Consider the following 14,514-nt stretch of genomic DNA (forward strand, 5'->3'; position numbering starts at 1 on the left):
GGAGGAGGAGGAGGAGGAGGAGGAGGAGGAGGAGGAAACTAGGTCATATCTTCTCCATTTCTTATTCCTTATATTTCAGATAAAATATTTATTTTAAATAGTTTAATAAAGAAAATAGAGAGAAGAACCAAGGAGAACCTGTAATTTCTGAGGAAATATAGTTTCCTAAGCACCTGAGAGGATTTTTTCTTAAGGCAATGGAAGGAATTAGGATGAAGGAGAGAAAGGATATCTGAAGAGAAATAGAGTTTTGAAGACAGATGACTTAATTTACATTCTGACAGATGAGGGACTCTTTTTAACTTCACAGAGCACAGGTAGAGACACTGAGGCATGTCTTTAATGAAGGAAAAAAACCAAAACCAAACCAAACCATACCAAACCAGACCAGACCAGACCAAACAACAACAACCAAAAAAAGCCCACCAAAAAACCAAAAACCCCAAAACCTCCAAACGACATTAATAGAGACATGCTGTCCTGTCCATATTACAGTAGTTTTAGCAGTAATATCCTCAGAGAGGCTCATTTGCTGAAATATTTTGCATTTGAAATACTCCCAGGGATATGAAGCTGTTTAGTCTCACTTTCCTTATGTCCCTTTTCTCTTGTTCTCCCCAGAAAATATTTGCTTGGTGTCAGTTTTACCACTGACTGGAGGCTGACTGGGCTCCAGAGAGTCACTGTGAGCCAGAGGATAGATGATTGTGATTTTGGGGTTATCACTGTTTTCCTTATCATTTATGTTATGTTATATTTATTATATTATTTTTATATTTATATTGTTTATATTATATTTATATTGTTAGAGCATTAACTGAAATCAGAATCTCTCTCTAAGATGGTAAGAGATGGGATTTCCATGGATATTAATTAGATTAGATTAGATTAGATTCCACTGAAATGCATAGTAAATCTTTTTTTTTCCCCTAATATTCCAGGTGGTTGAAAATCACTGTATCTTCTGTAAAAGAAAAAAACATTTCACTCATTTCCCTTCAGAATTCCTCCTGTCCCTTCCTGCTCTTTTTTTCTGGTTATCTGTAGTTTTTTAATGAGTTAATCTGGATTTGGGTGGAGAATGCAAACATGGTATTCCTGTAACCACAGGTGCTCACAAAGAGAGGTAAAATCATCTTCAGGTACAACATTTTTATCGTTTCTGGGGAAATATATACTCCACATTCATCTGACAACAACCCCATCCTCCATGGCTTCCACCAGGCAGGTCATAAAACCTTTGTTATTAAGAATCTGAATAAATCTTAAATAATAGATAAACTTTCTGGGACAACATGAATGTTGTGCATCACGTGGGTGACAATTAATGTTGTCTTTTTGGTGGTATGAAACAGAAACCACTGATATTTTAAGCATAGAGTGATTTTCCCTCCCTTACTGCAATCAGAATTCATTTTATCCATTTTACTCAAATTACCAGGAGTAAAGCAGTCCTGTAAATAATCAGATAAATTTACCTTTTTATTAATTTTTTTATATTAAGGGTCTATTTCCCCTTCACTACGTGTCTTGGTCTTTGCTAGATTAAGGGGAAAATAATATGAAAGCAAACCAGCCAAGCAAATCCCAGACAACTTCATATTTACACCAAATAATTGCTACAAATTTTTGAATAAAACAAAATTTATACATCAATGAAAATCTCAGACTAGCTTTCTTTGTTTTTTTGGCAGTTGAGAGTTTGGATACCAGAAATGGATGATCAGGAAAGATGTATAAGCTGACAAATTTACATGGATTTTACATAGAATATGTAAAAAAAAAAAAAATCCCTATCATTTTATCAGCACCAAAAACCATTTCAGACCCACTTTGTGACATTCTGTGAATATAGTTGCAAGAAAAACATATTCACAAATCACAGGAATACAATCAGCAGCCACCACAGAGCAATTTTCTTAAAGAGTTGGTTCTTTCTATTTTCTTTACTCTGTAAAGTACTGCAAGAAACATAAAGAATAATGTGACTAAAAGGTGCAGCTTCTTTTTCCTTTTAGTGACTTGAAAACAAAGCAAAAGCACTGTACACAGTACAGTGTATTCAGTTAAAATACTCTGTGTGTTTTAACTGTTTATGCTACACTCTTACTGTAAATTTATGTGCACAAACACGAAAGCTGGGACTTTCTTATCTCCTCTCTAAGGAAATCTCATTTTCCTTTTATTTGAGAGAACGCTCAAGATTCACGGCGTGAGCACAAGAGTAACTTCCCTGCAGGCACCATGGAATCAACCCCCAGAAATTCCTCTCATTTGAAACCCCTGCCATACCAAAAAAAAAAGAGGAAAGACACTGACCAACCACTTCAACTGCACCACAGGGTCAGAGATGAGCATTACCGAGCAGAACAAGAATGAGAGCAGGATGTTTTCCCTTCCTGGTAACGTGTGGGGCTGCAGTTTGGATTTGTGGTGGTTTAGTTTTTCTGTTTCTCACACCACCCTGCCAGCACAGCTGACCCCAAATGACCACAGGGATGTCCCAGACCTTCTGGGGGTCATGCTGAGCAACAAAAGCTGGAGGAAAAAGGAAGAGATGATGTTCAGAGCTTGGCAATTTTGATCCCAAGGCCCCATTCCATGTGAGGGAGCCTTGCTCTCCTGGGGATGGCTGAACCTGCCTGCCCGTGGGAAGATGAAAGAATTCCTTGCTGTGCTTTGCTTGTGTGTGCAGCTTTTGCTTTGCCTATTTGGCTGTCCTGATCCCAACTCATGAATTTTCTCCCTTTTGCCCTTGGAGTTTTCTACCAGTGGGGAGGAACAAGTGGCTGAGGGGAGCTGAGCTGACCTCCAGGGATAAATCACAGCCTGTGCTGCAGCTGTGTGCACAAGTGAGTGGATCCAGAGGAAGCCACAGTTCCCCACCCCGTGGGATTCAGCAGGCAAGCTGCCAGACCATATTAACACCCCCTAACAGCTCAAGTCAGATGAGCTCAGATGAGTTTACACACACTCTGGAAGCCAGAGCCAAAAAGAAAGCTTGGCTGACCTCAAAAAGAGGTGCTCAGACCACAGTGAATAACATTCATGAGGCTTGGTTGGCCCAGAACAAAACAGCACCAGTGAACCACAACTGTGTATGAATGACAAATCAATTTGTTGGGAGCTACTCTGAAATAAGATATTTCCCTCCAGAGAAAGGTCACACCTTCAGAAACCTCTCCTCTGCCTCAGCAGTTACCAGGCAAATAATGAGGAGTAATTCAGGAAGCAACATCCCCCATCACCTCTGAGGGAAAACAAAAGACTTGGGATAAAAAAAATTGTAGGTGGACCTTGTAAACCCTAAATTGAGAGCTCCTGGAAAGCAGCAGGCTGTCCTACCCAATAAGCATAAAAACATGTAATGCTCTTCCAGGAAAAGGAGAGCATAAATTTATGATAAATATTGTTTGGGATGAATAATTCACCTAGCTCTAATTATAAGTACAGGGCTCTGGTACTTTATTGATGAAGAGCATCCCATAAGCCTCTAATAACAGCTGAAAAAGAAGATAATATCTGGCATATTTAGTGCTAAATTACACATTAATAAAAACATTATTGTATAGGTACTTTCCCATCTATTTGCTTGGGAGTTCTACAGTGTATTTTATACACTGGAAGTGGGAGACTGCCTAGTGATAAAAGTACTGGAAATGGGAAATTCAGACACTTTCTGGGAAGGTTACCTGTTTTCCCTGAGGCCTGGGCCCCATCTGTGGTAGAATTGCCTGTCTTCTTTATTAGACTCCTTTATTATTGCCTGTCTTCTTTATTTAGAAAATAATTTTTTCATAAATAAAAGAGAAGATTCAGAAAGAGGGGATCCTACAAGTAAAAATAAGGCACCAAGAATTGCTGTCAAACCCACAGTAAATATAGAGCAAGCAAAGGGCTAAAATGAAAAAAAAAAAATCAGCATTACTGTCCTTTCATATTTCAAAACTGTGAACAGCCATTAAGAAAATGCTGTACCAAAGTGGATTTTCTCCTCATTTCTACTCCTGTGGGTAGATCAGTGGAGAGTGCTGATTTTAGATGCCACGGAAAATCATTGCACCACCATAAGTTCTAGGTTAAGATGTAAGATGGAACACAAGTCACAAAACCAACAAAGAAAAATCCCCTACTTCTTTCCTAATATTATTAGTAATTTTCCACTAATAATATTCTTTTTTTTTAATAACTTTTTGTACTAAATTTTAGTAACACTGGAACACAAAGAACCCCTACATTCTGCTTATGGGCTGATATTTTGCTTTTCCCACTACTGCATTACAGGTGCACTGTGCCTGCTTTTTGTGGGGGAGGGGTTTGCAGTTTTAGAAATGCAGAGCTCAGATATCTTATTTTCTGATTTAACTGTGACTAATTGCAATGCAGAACAGATGTAGCAATACAGCTTCGGATAGCAGCTTCACAAATGCCACATATGTTTTTTTTATACTTTTAATTAGCACTTCCTTCCAGAATATATGTGATGAGATTATTTGAAATTGTGGAAGTCCCACAAGACCCTGCACTATCATTGCATGCAAATCCTTTCTAACACATCCCTCCATCTCCAAGGTGCAGAAAATACCTCAGAACCCTCCATTAGCATGCAAAATGCCATTACAAATATTCTCCATTAAAGTGCATTGCCATTTGCCTGAGGATAAGACAGGCAGAGCAGCTCATTGGGCAGTTTATTTGGGCTTTTTAAAATTTATTTCAAGTCTTCTTCAGCTTTCCAGCTGTGAGGAGCACTGAACAGATCACAGCACACGCTGGGCTCCCAGGGGCTGGATTTGGTAGGTGTGTGCCAGCCTGCATCCAAACTTGTTTAGGTAGGTCTAAACCTCTCCACCATGCCAAGGTACTCCATCCAATTTTAATAAACCTTTGTGGCTACACTTCTGCCTTCAGACTGACAGTTGGGACATTCCTGTGGCCTCCCACTCAGTTTGGGAATTAAAACTCAATATATAAGTAATTTCATAACAATTTCTCTAATTATTTTCTCCTGACTATCTTGGACATTGCCACTTATCTTGCTCCCAGCTCAGTGGCAGCTTTAACATTTACACTTTTCTCTGAGGGTGGATTCACATATTTTCTTTCCTGAACAGTTTCTGAACTTGACAAAGTCTGATAAGCAACCCAAAGCCATTTGGGATGGGGCAGAGTGAGCCAAAATACAATTCTCTTGGATATATGATGACTTTTTTTTTTTTTTCAGATGGAAAGGAGCTGAGTTTCTTTTCTGCAGTATCCCAGAAAAAGAGGATGATAATCTTGATATCTAGAAGAATTGTTTAACCAAATCCCTCTTCACACACCAGCAGTCAATCCATAGTTGGAGTCATCCAAAACTCCTCTTCTTGCTGAACACAGCCCTTAAACCCAACTGTTGATTTCACTTATATTCATGTTATTATACAAAACTACCACTCACAGATGCTACCACATAAAATTGCAGACAAACAGAAACAGATGAATGTGTAGATAAACGCACAACACACATTTAGATATGGCGAAGAAGGAGCAAAAATAAAACACAACACAAGCTGTGATCATCACCGTGGAACTTACCTGAAAAATGGTGATATCAAAAAACTCTCCTGGGGAACATCTTGTCTGAGGTCTGCTATGGAAACTGCAGTATGGCTGTGCCATCAGGGTTCTGATCTTTTCCAAAAGCAGAGATGTGACAGGCACTGCCACCCCCTGCCACTCACTGACAGGTTTGGGATGCATGCTGATGGGGAAAATGCAAATGCTGAGAAGTTTCATCATTTGTTTTCCTTGAGAAAAGAAAGTTATGTAAAATAACTGCTTGATGCTTGGTTTTTTCCTGTCACTGCTCTTCAGCAGCAGTACAAATAACCTAAATTTTACAGCTTTGTTCTGGGGGCCTGTTTTCCCTCTGACAAACACTGCCGATGCATTTTTGAGGTGGTAATGTGAACCTTTTGAACAACAATCATATGACAAAGGCAACTTGTTAAACCAGCTTAATAAGGGAAATACAAGCAAGGTTAGTTTAGTTTAATATCATATTTTACATCTTGCCCAAAGTCATAGAAGCCCCGGATAAGGCAATATATTGGCAGCAAATAATTCATTTCTGGACCAAGAGCCCTCAATTTTTCCCTTTCAGCTAAATCCTACTCATCATGTCCACAAGTGTAGAAAGGAGGATGGATGAATTTATTTCAGACCTGGGTACCTGGTATCAGAATTTGGCTGTGCATATTGGTGAATGAGATCTAAAGGATAACTGCCCCGTGTGCTAATTGCCTTCATCAAAGCTGCATGAAGCAGTTCTTTCAACCACAGAGAGCAGAGCCATTTAAATATTTTAGTGAATGGTTTGCAGATACACTGGCATGAAGTGTATGTGAGCTAAGAGACAGCATTTTTTAATTAAAATGCTTTTCTCAAAATAAGCAATGAATATAAGATGCAAAAAGGTCAGAACTATCCTACGTTTACACAGGGGTAGCTGAGCCATTGGCTTCCCGTGTTTCTGGGATTTTTTTCCCCCAGCTTTTAAAAAATTGCTCTGAATGCTGATCAAATAACTTACTAGCTTCTGCTTTTGTTTACAAAAGAAAATTGATCCAGGATAGCTCAAAGTGAAGTCACTCTAGAAACCCAGGAGCACCTGAACACATGCTGAGCAGTAGAGAGAGCCCCTTATTTGTAGCAGTTCATAATGAATGGATGCCCAAATGCTGTGTGACCTCTGAATGGTCTGTAAATGCCCAAATTAGAGATTTCCATAAATCAATCACCTGTGTTTGAAATGGTATTGTTGTTCCTCATGTCAGAGGAGGGCTGGGGCTGTCACCAAGTCATTGGTAAAGCCATCACTGCTGCCAGGATTTGGTGTCACACTGCGCCAGATGACCAAGGTGGTAAACAAAACAGCTTCAGAATAATCCAGCAAGATAAAATTCAGATAAATTATCAGGCATTCCAATTTACCAGGCCTACAGCATTTTTCGGGGCAGCGTTCAAAACACTCCCTTTCCACCCCCAGCATTTTCCCTTTACAACCTGTTGAAATAACAATGCCTACAATTACAGGGTCATTTGTTATGCATGATATAATAGACTGCAAATATAAAAAGGCATTATCATTACTTTTGTCCTTTGTTCTTCCAGGCCAGAATATTGCATAGTTCTTTACTTTGACATTTATTGCTTTTAGATTGGTAATGGAATGGTTTGTGTTGCTCATTATCTTGAATGATGATAATAGTAGAGTTTGGGGAGCCTGCGTTCCCTGTTAAGTAAAGTAAAGGCTTCATATAATTTACCAAAGGTTATTACTGGACAATTACCCACAATACAGTTCAAGTCTAATAAACGTTAGCCACATTCACTCTTAAATACCACATCTGGAGCGTGGTTCCTAGGAAACTGCAGAGAATGATTTATGGCATTTATGTGGCTGGAAGGAGGAGGGGAGTTTATCTGTGCATATGCATCTACATGGCTTTATATGGGTTTTTGGTGGTCACTAATTGATATGTGGGTTTGGTGTTTATTACTGTGTGTCCTTAGGGAAAGGAATATGTATGAAAGGAATATACCTACCTGGGACTCTGAGACTAGAATGGAAGGGGAGGAGGGATAAAGTGTAACCTCAGTTTTCACCCTTACTATTGGGAATAATGGAGTAATTTCATATTTAAATTCCTAAAAATTATATCAGGTTTTGGCCTGAGACTTTACATAAATTCTTATACAACAGCCTAAAGTATTAAATTTATCGGCCAGCAAGGCATGAAGTTCAGAGCCTGATTTTATCCTCCCATCCCTTCTATCACTGACCATGGTCAGCATCTCCAGACCAGCAGCAGGGCCCTGTTCTGGACACACTTCCTCACCTGCAGCCAGGGCTTGGCTCCATTCCTAGCAGAGACTGACTGAGGGTTTTCCACCTGGGGAACTTTCTGGGCTGGGGATCCTTGACAATCCTCTCCATGTCTGAGACTCTCAGATGTTTACATGAGTATAACACTCTGTACACAGGCACACACATGTATGCAAATAACATTTTTTTTTCCCTGTCCTTTTCTGTTTGCTACTCCAGTTTGCCTGCAGCCATTTATGTTCAATTTATGTTTATCAGTTCATTTCTCTAGCAGCTGCACTTTCAATGAAATGTTTTTATTTGGTGCCAAGTAATAGTAGCTGGAGTTATTTGCCCTATGAATCTTGGTAGATTAGTTTTTGTAATTTACATACATATCCAATTGCTACCAATTTTCACTGACAGTTTTCTCTTTGGACTTTTTTTCACTTCTATTTTTGAACTGTAACAGTTTCAGACGTACAGCTCTCTGCAAACTTTATGCTATGCCCTGCATTATTATAGTTATCTAGTAATGCAAAAGAGAGAGAAAACCTTTAACTCAAAATGTTAAAACAGTCTGCAGAAAATGAAGTTAATGTTTCATGAAATAAATGTCATAATACAAAAAGACTTATTTTAATGGAAATTTGCTCAAAGCTTCGGATGTTTCTTTTCTGGCTGACACCAGTTACTATTCCTCACGTGAATCACAAAGCCCAGAGTGATTAGGTCAGCTGGTTCCTCCACAGGGCAATAAATAACTGCAGAACTCCCCAGAAGTGCAGTTATGAAGGTGTGGGATGAGCCCGTGGGTGTGAGTGACACACCTGCAGTGGGTTTGCTCTCCAGAGGGAGCACACTGATGCCTGGGATTCCTGATGCTGTAAGAGCCAGATAAACCCTAAAACCAGGATGATGCTCTTCCATGCTGTGCTAGAAAGGCTGGAGCACACAATTGCATCACTTGATATTGTAATGGGTGGGCAGGTGCAGGCAGGAGGGGCACACCTGCAGCTTTGCGCAGCGTGGGCCCAACACAGGCATCTCCCAGGGTGAGGGGAGGCTTTCCAGGAGCTGCTCTGGGATTTCAGTGAGCACAGAAGCTGCCCAGACCTGTTCAGAAAGCAGTTCACCCCCTGGACACAGCAAGCCTGGCCCCCACCTCCCATCTTGTGCACAGCAATTGGATGTGATGCCTAAAGATTCCAGCTTTTACACTTTTTTCATAGCTCTGTAGACTATTAATATGTGGTTGTACAGCTTCTGGTATTTTTCCTACCCTTTCTCTTAGATTTTAGAGTAATCAGCTAACCTTCCAACACATTCCTGAAATACCATTTAGTCTTATTTGCAAGAAGAGGACTTACAAGAAGAACATTTTGTTTTCCAATCTGAGGAGAAACAACAAGAAATGGGACAAAGAAGCCCTGGGTCAACTCCAGTGGGGAAGTATCTGGGGGAGAAAATACCTAACCAGCTGCTCTTCTAACTGGACAATGTTTGTTAGATATGATAATTTGTTAAACTTGCAAAAACTGTAGAAATCTGATATCGAGTGTGCCCATAGCCCATAACTATGGATGCACCTGGGAGTTCCCAACAAAAAACTGCTTTTTTATCTTACCATTTTAACACTGTTGCAAGGGGTTTTATCTTTTGATACCAGACAGGAGATGCATAACAAAATCTCAATCTGTTTGGTGTAGAGCTCAGCTTGGTGAGTGCAGCTCATGATGCCTGACAGGAGGGGACCTGCAAACAGAAGTTTTTGTTAAAATCTGGAAAGCAGCAGGTGCTGGGGACCTGGAGAAGGCACTGAACATTGCCTTCAGAGTGTCCCTCCCAGACCTGCAATAACACAGAAGGAATTCCTGAGGATTTTCAACATAGCCTGAGCAACTTAGAGATATAAATTAAATCAATGTGCTTGTTACTTCCACCTGCTTTCAACACTTCAACTTAATTTTAAAAAGCACAATGGCAGCATGCATAATGAACAGGTCCAGACTTTCAACTTTGCTTGTCCTCTGAGCTAGAAACTGGGAGTGAATTCCACTGCATGGCAAAGATAGAAGGTAGCAGACAGCTTTCCCATATGAGAAAAGAAATGAATTCCTCCAGGTCTGTATATCTTGACAAAAAAAAAGATCCTGTCATCTCTCAATAAATGAAAATAAAAAAATTCAAAACAACTTGTGATCAAATCTAAGCAATAAAAAAAAAGCAGCTACATTTTGATGAACAGTGTCGCATTCAAAAAAACAACAGGAACCTTCAGCTGTGGAGTTTTACAATATAGCATGTTCCAGAAACACTTTTTTTTTTTTTTTTTCCCTTTCAATATTGAGGCAAGATACTCATAAAGCCGGGCAGACTGCTCAGAATCTCATAACTGAGCTGCACATAGGCTAGAATTCAGCCAGAAGAGAGAGCAGGAACTCAGCAGCCAAGCTCCAGTCACTAGAGAAGACTCTAAATCAAGCAAGGGCAAGTACTATTGATGCTGCCTTCCCCCAGATGGATACTGGTGATGAATGCATTCCAAATGCCAATAATCTCAACCTTTGTTCAGAAGCTTTGCATTGCATTATTGGCAAACTCCCTGCTGCTCTTTGCCACCTCTCTGCCATTGGGTGCCTGCCCATCTGGGCTTGCAAGCATTTCTTTGTTTTCCCTTTCTTATTTCTCCAGTGCCCAGGCAAACGTGGCAAGCTTCTCAAATTAAAGTGACCTTGATGCCTAAATACACTTTCTTGGTCTTGTTCAGCCCTTTTTTAAAATTAAACTTCTACTGGTAAGTATGTTTATGTCAGCTTTTATTAGTTCATTTTTGACGTAGCAGCTCCCAAAACATAGGGAAATTCTCTTTGATCTGTTTGTGCTATTTATGCTTCCACATCCCCTGATCAAATCTTTCAAAGGTTTCACCAGCACTGTGCACCTCAGCTGCAGGAGTTTCTTGCTTTAGGTACCAAAGTAGTTTTGAATTTATCCTTCTATCCCTGCAAACACAATTTCTAGTGCCATTCTTGTCCTCAGATCATTAATATCATGGTTTAGAACAGCAGAGAGATCAGTTCAGTTCCTCTCTTTTCCTGGGAGAACCTGAACCTACACTTCTGCCAGATCACAGAATGGAACTAACTTGTTATGATTGCCCTGATTTTAGTGCTGTCCTTTCCAGCTACAAACAGAAAATTCCAATTTTCTCTGGTTGAATTAATTATGTTCCTTTTTTTTTAAGTGGCATAACAAATTCAATCATTTAGGCTTTTCTGATACACAGCATCAGCCACGATACTTGAAACAACACTGAGCACCATAATAAATCACACACTTTTACCACTACAAACAGATCACAGCAGCAGCTTCAATTTGCTATGGAATAAATATATTTCTATTTAATACACATCCCTCTCCTGCCTACAAACCCTGCAGGGACGCAGCTGCAAAGGAGCACCTGCTCTGATGACTACAGGAGCTCAGTTTTCTTGTGGGAAGGAGCTCGACAGATACGCTTGGAATTTAGGCAGTGGATTTTTGCCTCTCATGGTTGGCTTAAAATTGCATTAAAATTACATTAAAGCAATGAAGGGTTATTGATCACTATCAAAATAAAATATCTAGTTACTCACATATAAGGAATTGAGTAAGCAGGAGTGTGAGCAGAAAATTATAGTGTTCACATATGGGGAAGTGATACTGTAATGTATCCTGGCATAACAGGGCTTGAACAGGAATCTTACAACTGGAAAGAAGTTTGGCTTCCCAAGGGAAATGGTTCAAAGTCTGGCTTAAAGGAAAAATATTTTCATTTCCTGGGGAAAAATGTCTTATCTGTAAGATTTTTTGAACCCTAAGGAAAGAAAAAAAAAACGCATTTACCACCTTGGAAATTTTACTATAATATGTCTGTTTTATTGTCATATGTAATATATCTTCTGGTCTTATTCTTGTTACAAAAGCAATAACATGTAAAGAAAGTAAACTTTTTTGTTTGTTTGCTTTTTGTTTTTGTTTTTGTGTCACCTTTACCTGCTCAGAGGGCTAAACCATAGTTTTGAGTCAAGTAAATGGTCCATTCAGGTCCCTGTCCTGAGCAGAGCCTCTCAGGGCTGCTGTTGTTGGAATGCATAAAATAGAAGCCTAAGTCTCTCAGAGAGAGAAAGGAGTGCAGAGACTGAATTAGAACTTTTAGAGAAACTAAAATATATTAAGCCACACAGACATGAAGTAAGAGTGTAAGTTTTAGTTTTAAGTGCCTTAAGAGACTGTGTTAGCTAGCAAAAGGCCTAAAGCCTAGTTTAAAGTTCAGCAGTGTTACCTTTCACAAAATGAACTTAGTTCCAGACATAATGAAAACATAGCAGATAGAGCATGGCTTACATTTCTAGATAGGACAGACAGAATTATTTGTGTGAATAGATAGAACTATATAAGTAGATTTTGGGTAAGAACTGACGCTACTTTCACACAGAAAGTGATTCACAGAATTAAGCTCAAATAGCTATTTAGATTATTTATAAATAAAATGCCCCTGTATTGGGGTGCAAGAAGAAGGTGATGAAGATGAAGAAGAAGGAAAAAGAAGGAAGAAGAAGAAAGAAGAAAGAAAAAAGGAAGAAGAAGAAAGAAGAAAGAAGAAAGAAGAAAGAAGAAAGAAGAAAGAAGAAAGAAGAAAGAAGAAAGAAGAAAGAAGAAAGAAGAAGGAAGAAAGAAGAAGGAAGAAGGAAGAAGGAAGAAGGAGGAAGAAGGAGGAAGAAGGTGAAGAAGGTGAAGAAGAAGGGGTGGGAGCGGCTGCTGCTGCTTGGAACATCAGGACCCTATGCCAGAAAGCTTTTAGCACAGACTTTAATACTCTGAACTCTTCACTTTTGAGGCTGATGTATTCATGCAATGAACAACTTTACAGCAACCAACAACTGCTCTTGTCTCTTTGAAGACCGAAGACCCACGCAGAACTCGACAGCTGTGATGCCAGCAGGACTGTGCACATCACCTGGCATAGGAGCTCTCTGGAAGAGCCTCCTGAATGATTGCCTCTGCCACTATTGCCTCAGCTTGAGCTGCCACGATTGCCACCAGGAAGAAATTGGCTTTTCTGTGCCTATTGTGTCACCCTAAATTACAGCCTAATTGCTCTGCCCAAAGAAGTTCAGATGAGTCATTCAATACTGCTATTTCCTGTCACTACCCATGTGGGAAGAGGTGAGAAAACCAAGGGTAGAGCTGCACCTACTGTAGATGCCTGAAGTCATGTGAAATTTATTCTGCCAGATCGTTATTGACTCAAAAGATCAATGACACAAAGACAAAAAGCTGTCATTTTCATTTGCTGGATTAGGTTTTGATTCTAACTCCATTCTTGTTAATATTCAAGGAAGTATAATCTGTGTGAAAATTAATGGGAAATGAATCACTGCATTATAACAAGAGAAGTAGGAACACAGCCCCAGTCTAGAAATTTGATTTGAGCTGTATACTGAATGCAGTCCAGGGGGCTGCAGTACCTCATGTGAAGGATAAAAGCGGATGTTTTATAGACCTTTTTATGTTTAACAGAGGCAGTATCACTACAAATGCAGTTCTTGCGAATTTCTTTTTCAGTCTAGTGTAAACACATTCTGAAACCCGGTTTTCAATTCAATATAAAACTAAGAAACAAAAGACCTAAGTGTAAATAATGTTTCTTCAGAACATTCCCTTCAGTTTTTTTCAAAATGCCATTCAAAATCCTATTCTTTTACAACCCCGACTGGTTATTTTGGACAGGTAAGTGCAGAAACCTTGACACTTCAGGAAGACATAGGTGTGTGAGTCCTCCTACAACTCTGAGTTGTTAGAAAAGGGAAATGCACCTGGAAGGACATATATTTAATAAGCAAATTAGAAAGCAGGGACTAGAAGATGAATTATTCTTTCGGTGTTTTAATTGTTCGTGCTGCATCTCTCAGCATTAACTCAGCTTCTCCCTCGGCCATCCCTGTAAAACACAGAGAAAGTCCCCACATTCCTTCCCTGGTTTTGAGACAAGAAGAAGAAAGGCATGGCAATGGCACATAAACTCCTGTAAATCTTTTGATTTCCATAACTGAAACATAAAGGGGCACACCTCAGTGAAAGCACTCCTAAAGGGTAAATATAACTGAGTTATAGCCCAAAAATAAATCCCAAAGCAACACTGCTTGTAACAAACATGATGGAGCTGATGAGTTTCTAAGTTCAGAAAGCAGTGTTCTGCCCTGAACTGGAGGATTTTGTTGTTAGAAGAAAGGAAAACTGCTACCACTAAAATAAAAAATAAATAAATAAATAAAGTTTTTAAAAATTCACCAACAAACCAACCTACTCTTAACCCATTTTTAAGTAAAAGTAGCTTTTATACCCAAACACCATTACACAAGTAAATTCTCACTTTTTCTCTTCACACACCCTCTCACTCATGCATGTTCCTGTGTATTACAAATATGAATTTCACACAGTTGGAAGGAAAAAAAAAAAGCCAGAGATAATGCATACACCACATGGAAAAGCAAACTGCAGTACCAGAAAACATTAAAGCTTCATTTACTCATGTCTGGCATACAGATATTGTAGCAACTTCCAGGATACTCTCCTTACCAAAAAAATACACCATGCAGGACTACAGCTTCTGAAAGCAA

At 39.4% G+C, this 14,514-nt stretch overlaps 1 long non-coding RNA gene across 2 annotated transcripts in view; it reads right to left on the minus strand.

Moving 5' to 3' along the window:
• The window catches only part of LOC128803419 (uncharacterized), a 50,755-nt gene that overhangs the window by 24,334 nt on the left and 11,907 nt on the right, over window positions 1-14,514 (minus strand). Inside the window, exon 1 of one of the 2 annotated variants that reach the window (XR_008435712.1) lies at window positions 5,578-5,730. The exons of the other annotated variant lie outside the window; for it this stretch is intronic. This is a non-coding gene — a long non-coding RNA (uncharacterized LOC128803419). Of the gene's footprint in view, window positions 1-5,577; window positions 5,731-14,514 lie in introns of those variants that run through there. 2 annotated transcript variants of the gene reach the window in all.

The sequence above is a fragment of the Vidua macroura genome, chromosome 2 (assembly GCF_024509145.1).
Source record: "Vidua macroura isolate BioBank_ID:100142 chromosome 2, ASM2450914v1, whole genome shotgun sequence".
In the NCBI taxonomy this organism is placed as follows: domain Eukaryota; kingdom Metazoa; phylum Chordata; class Aves; order Passeriformes; family Viduidae; genus Vidua; species Vidua macroura.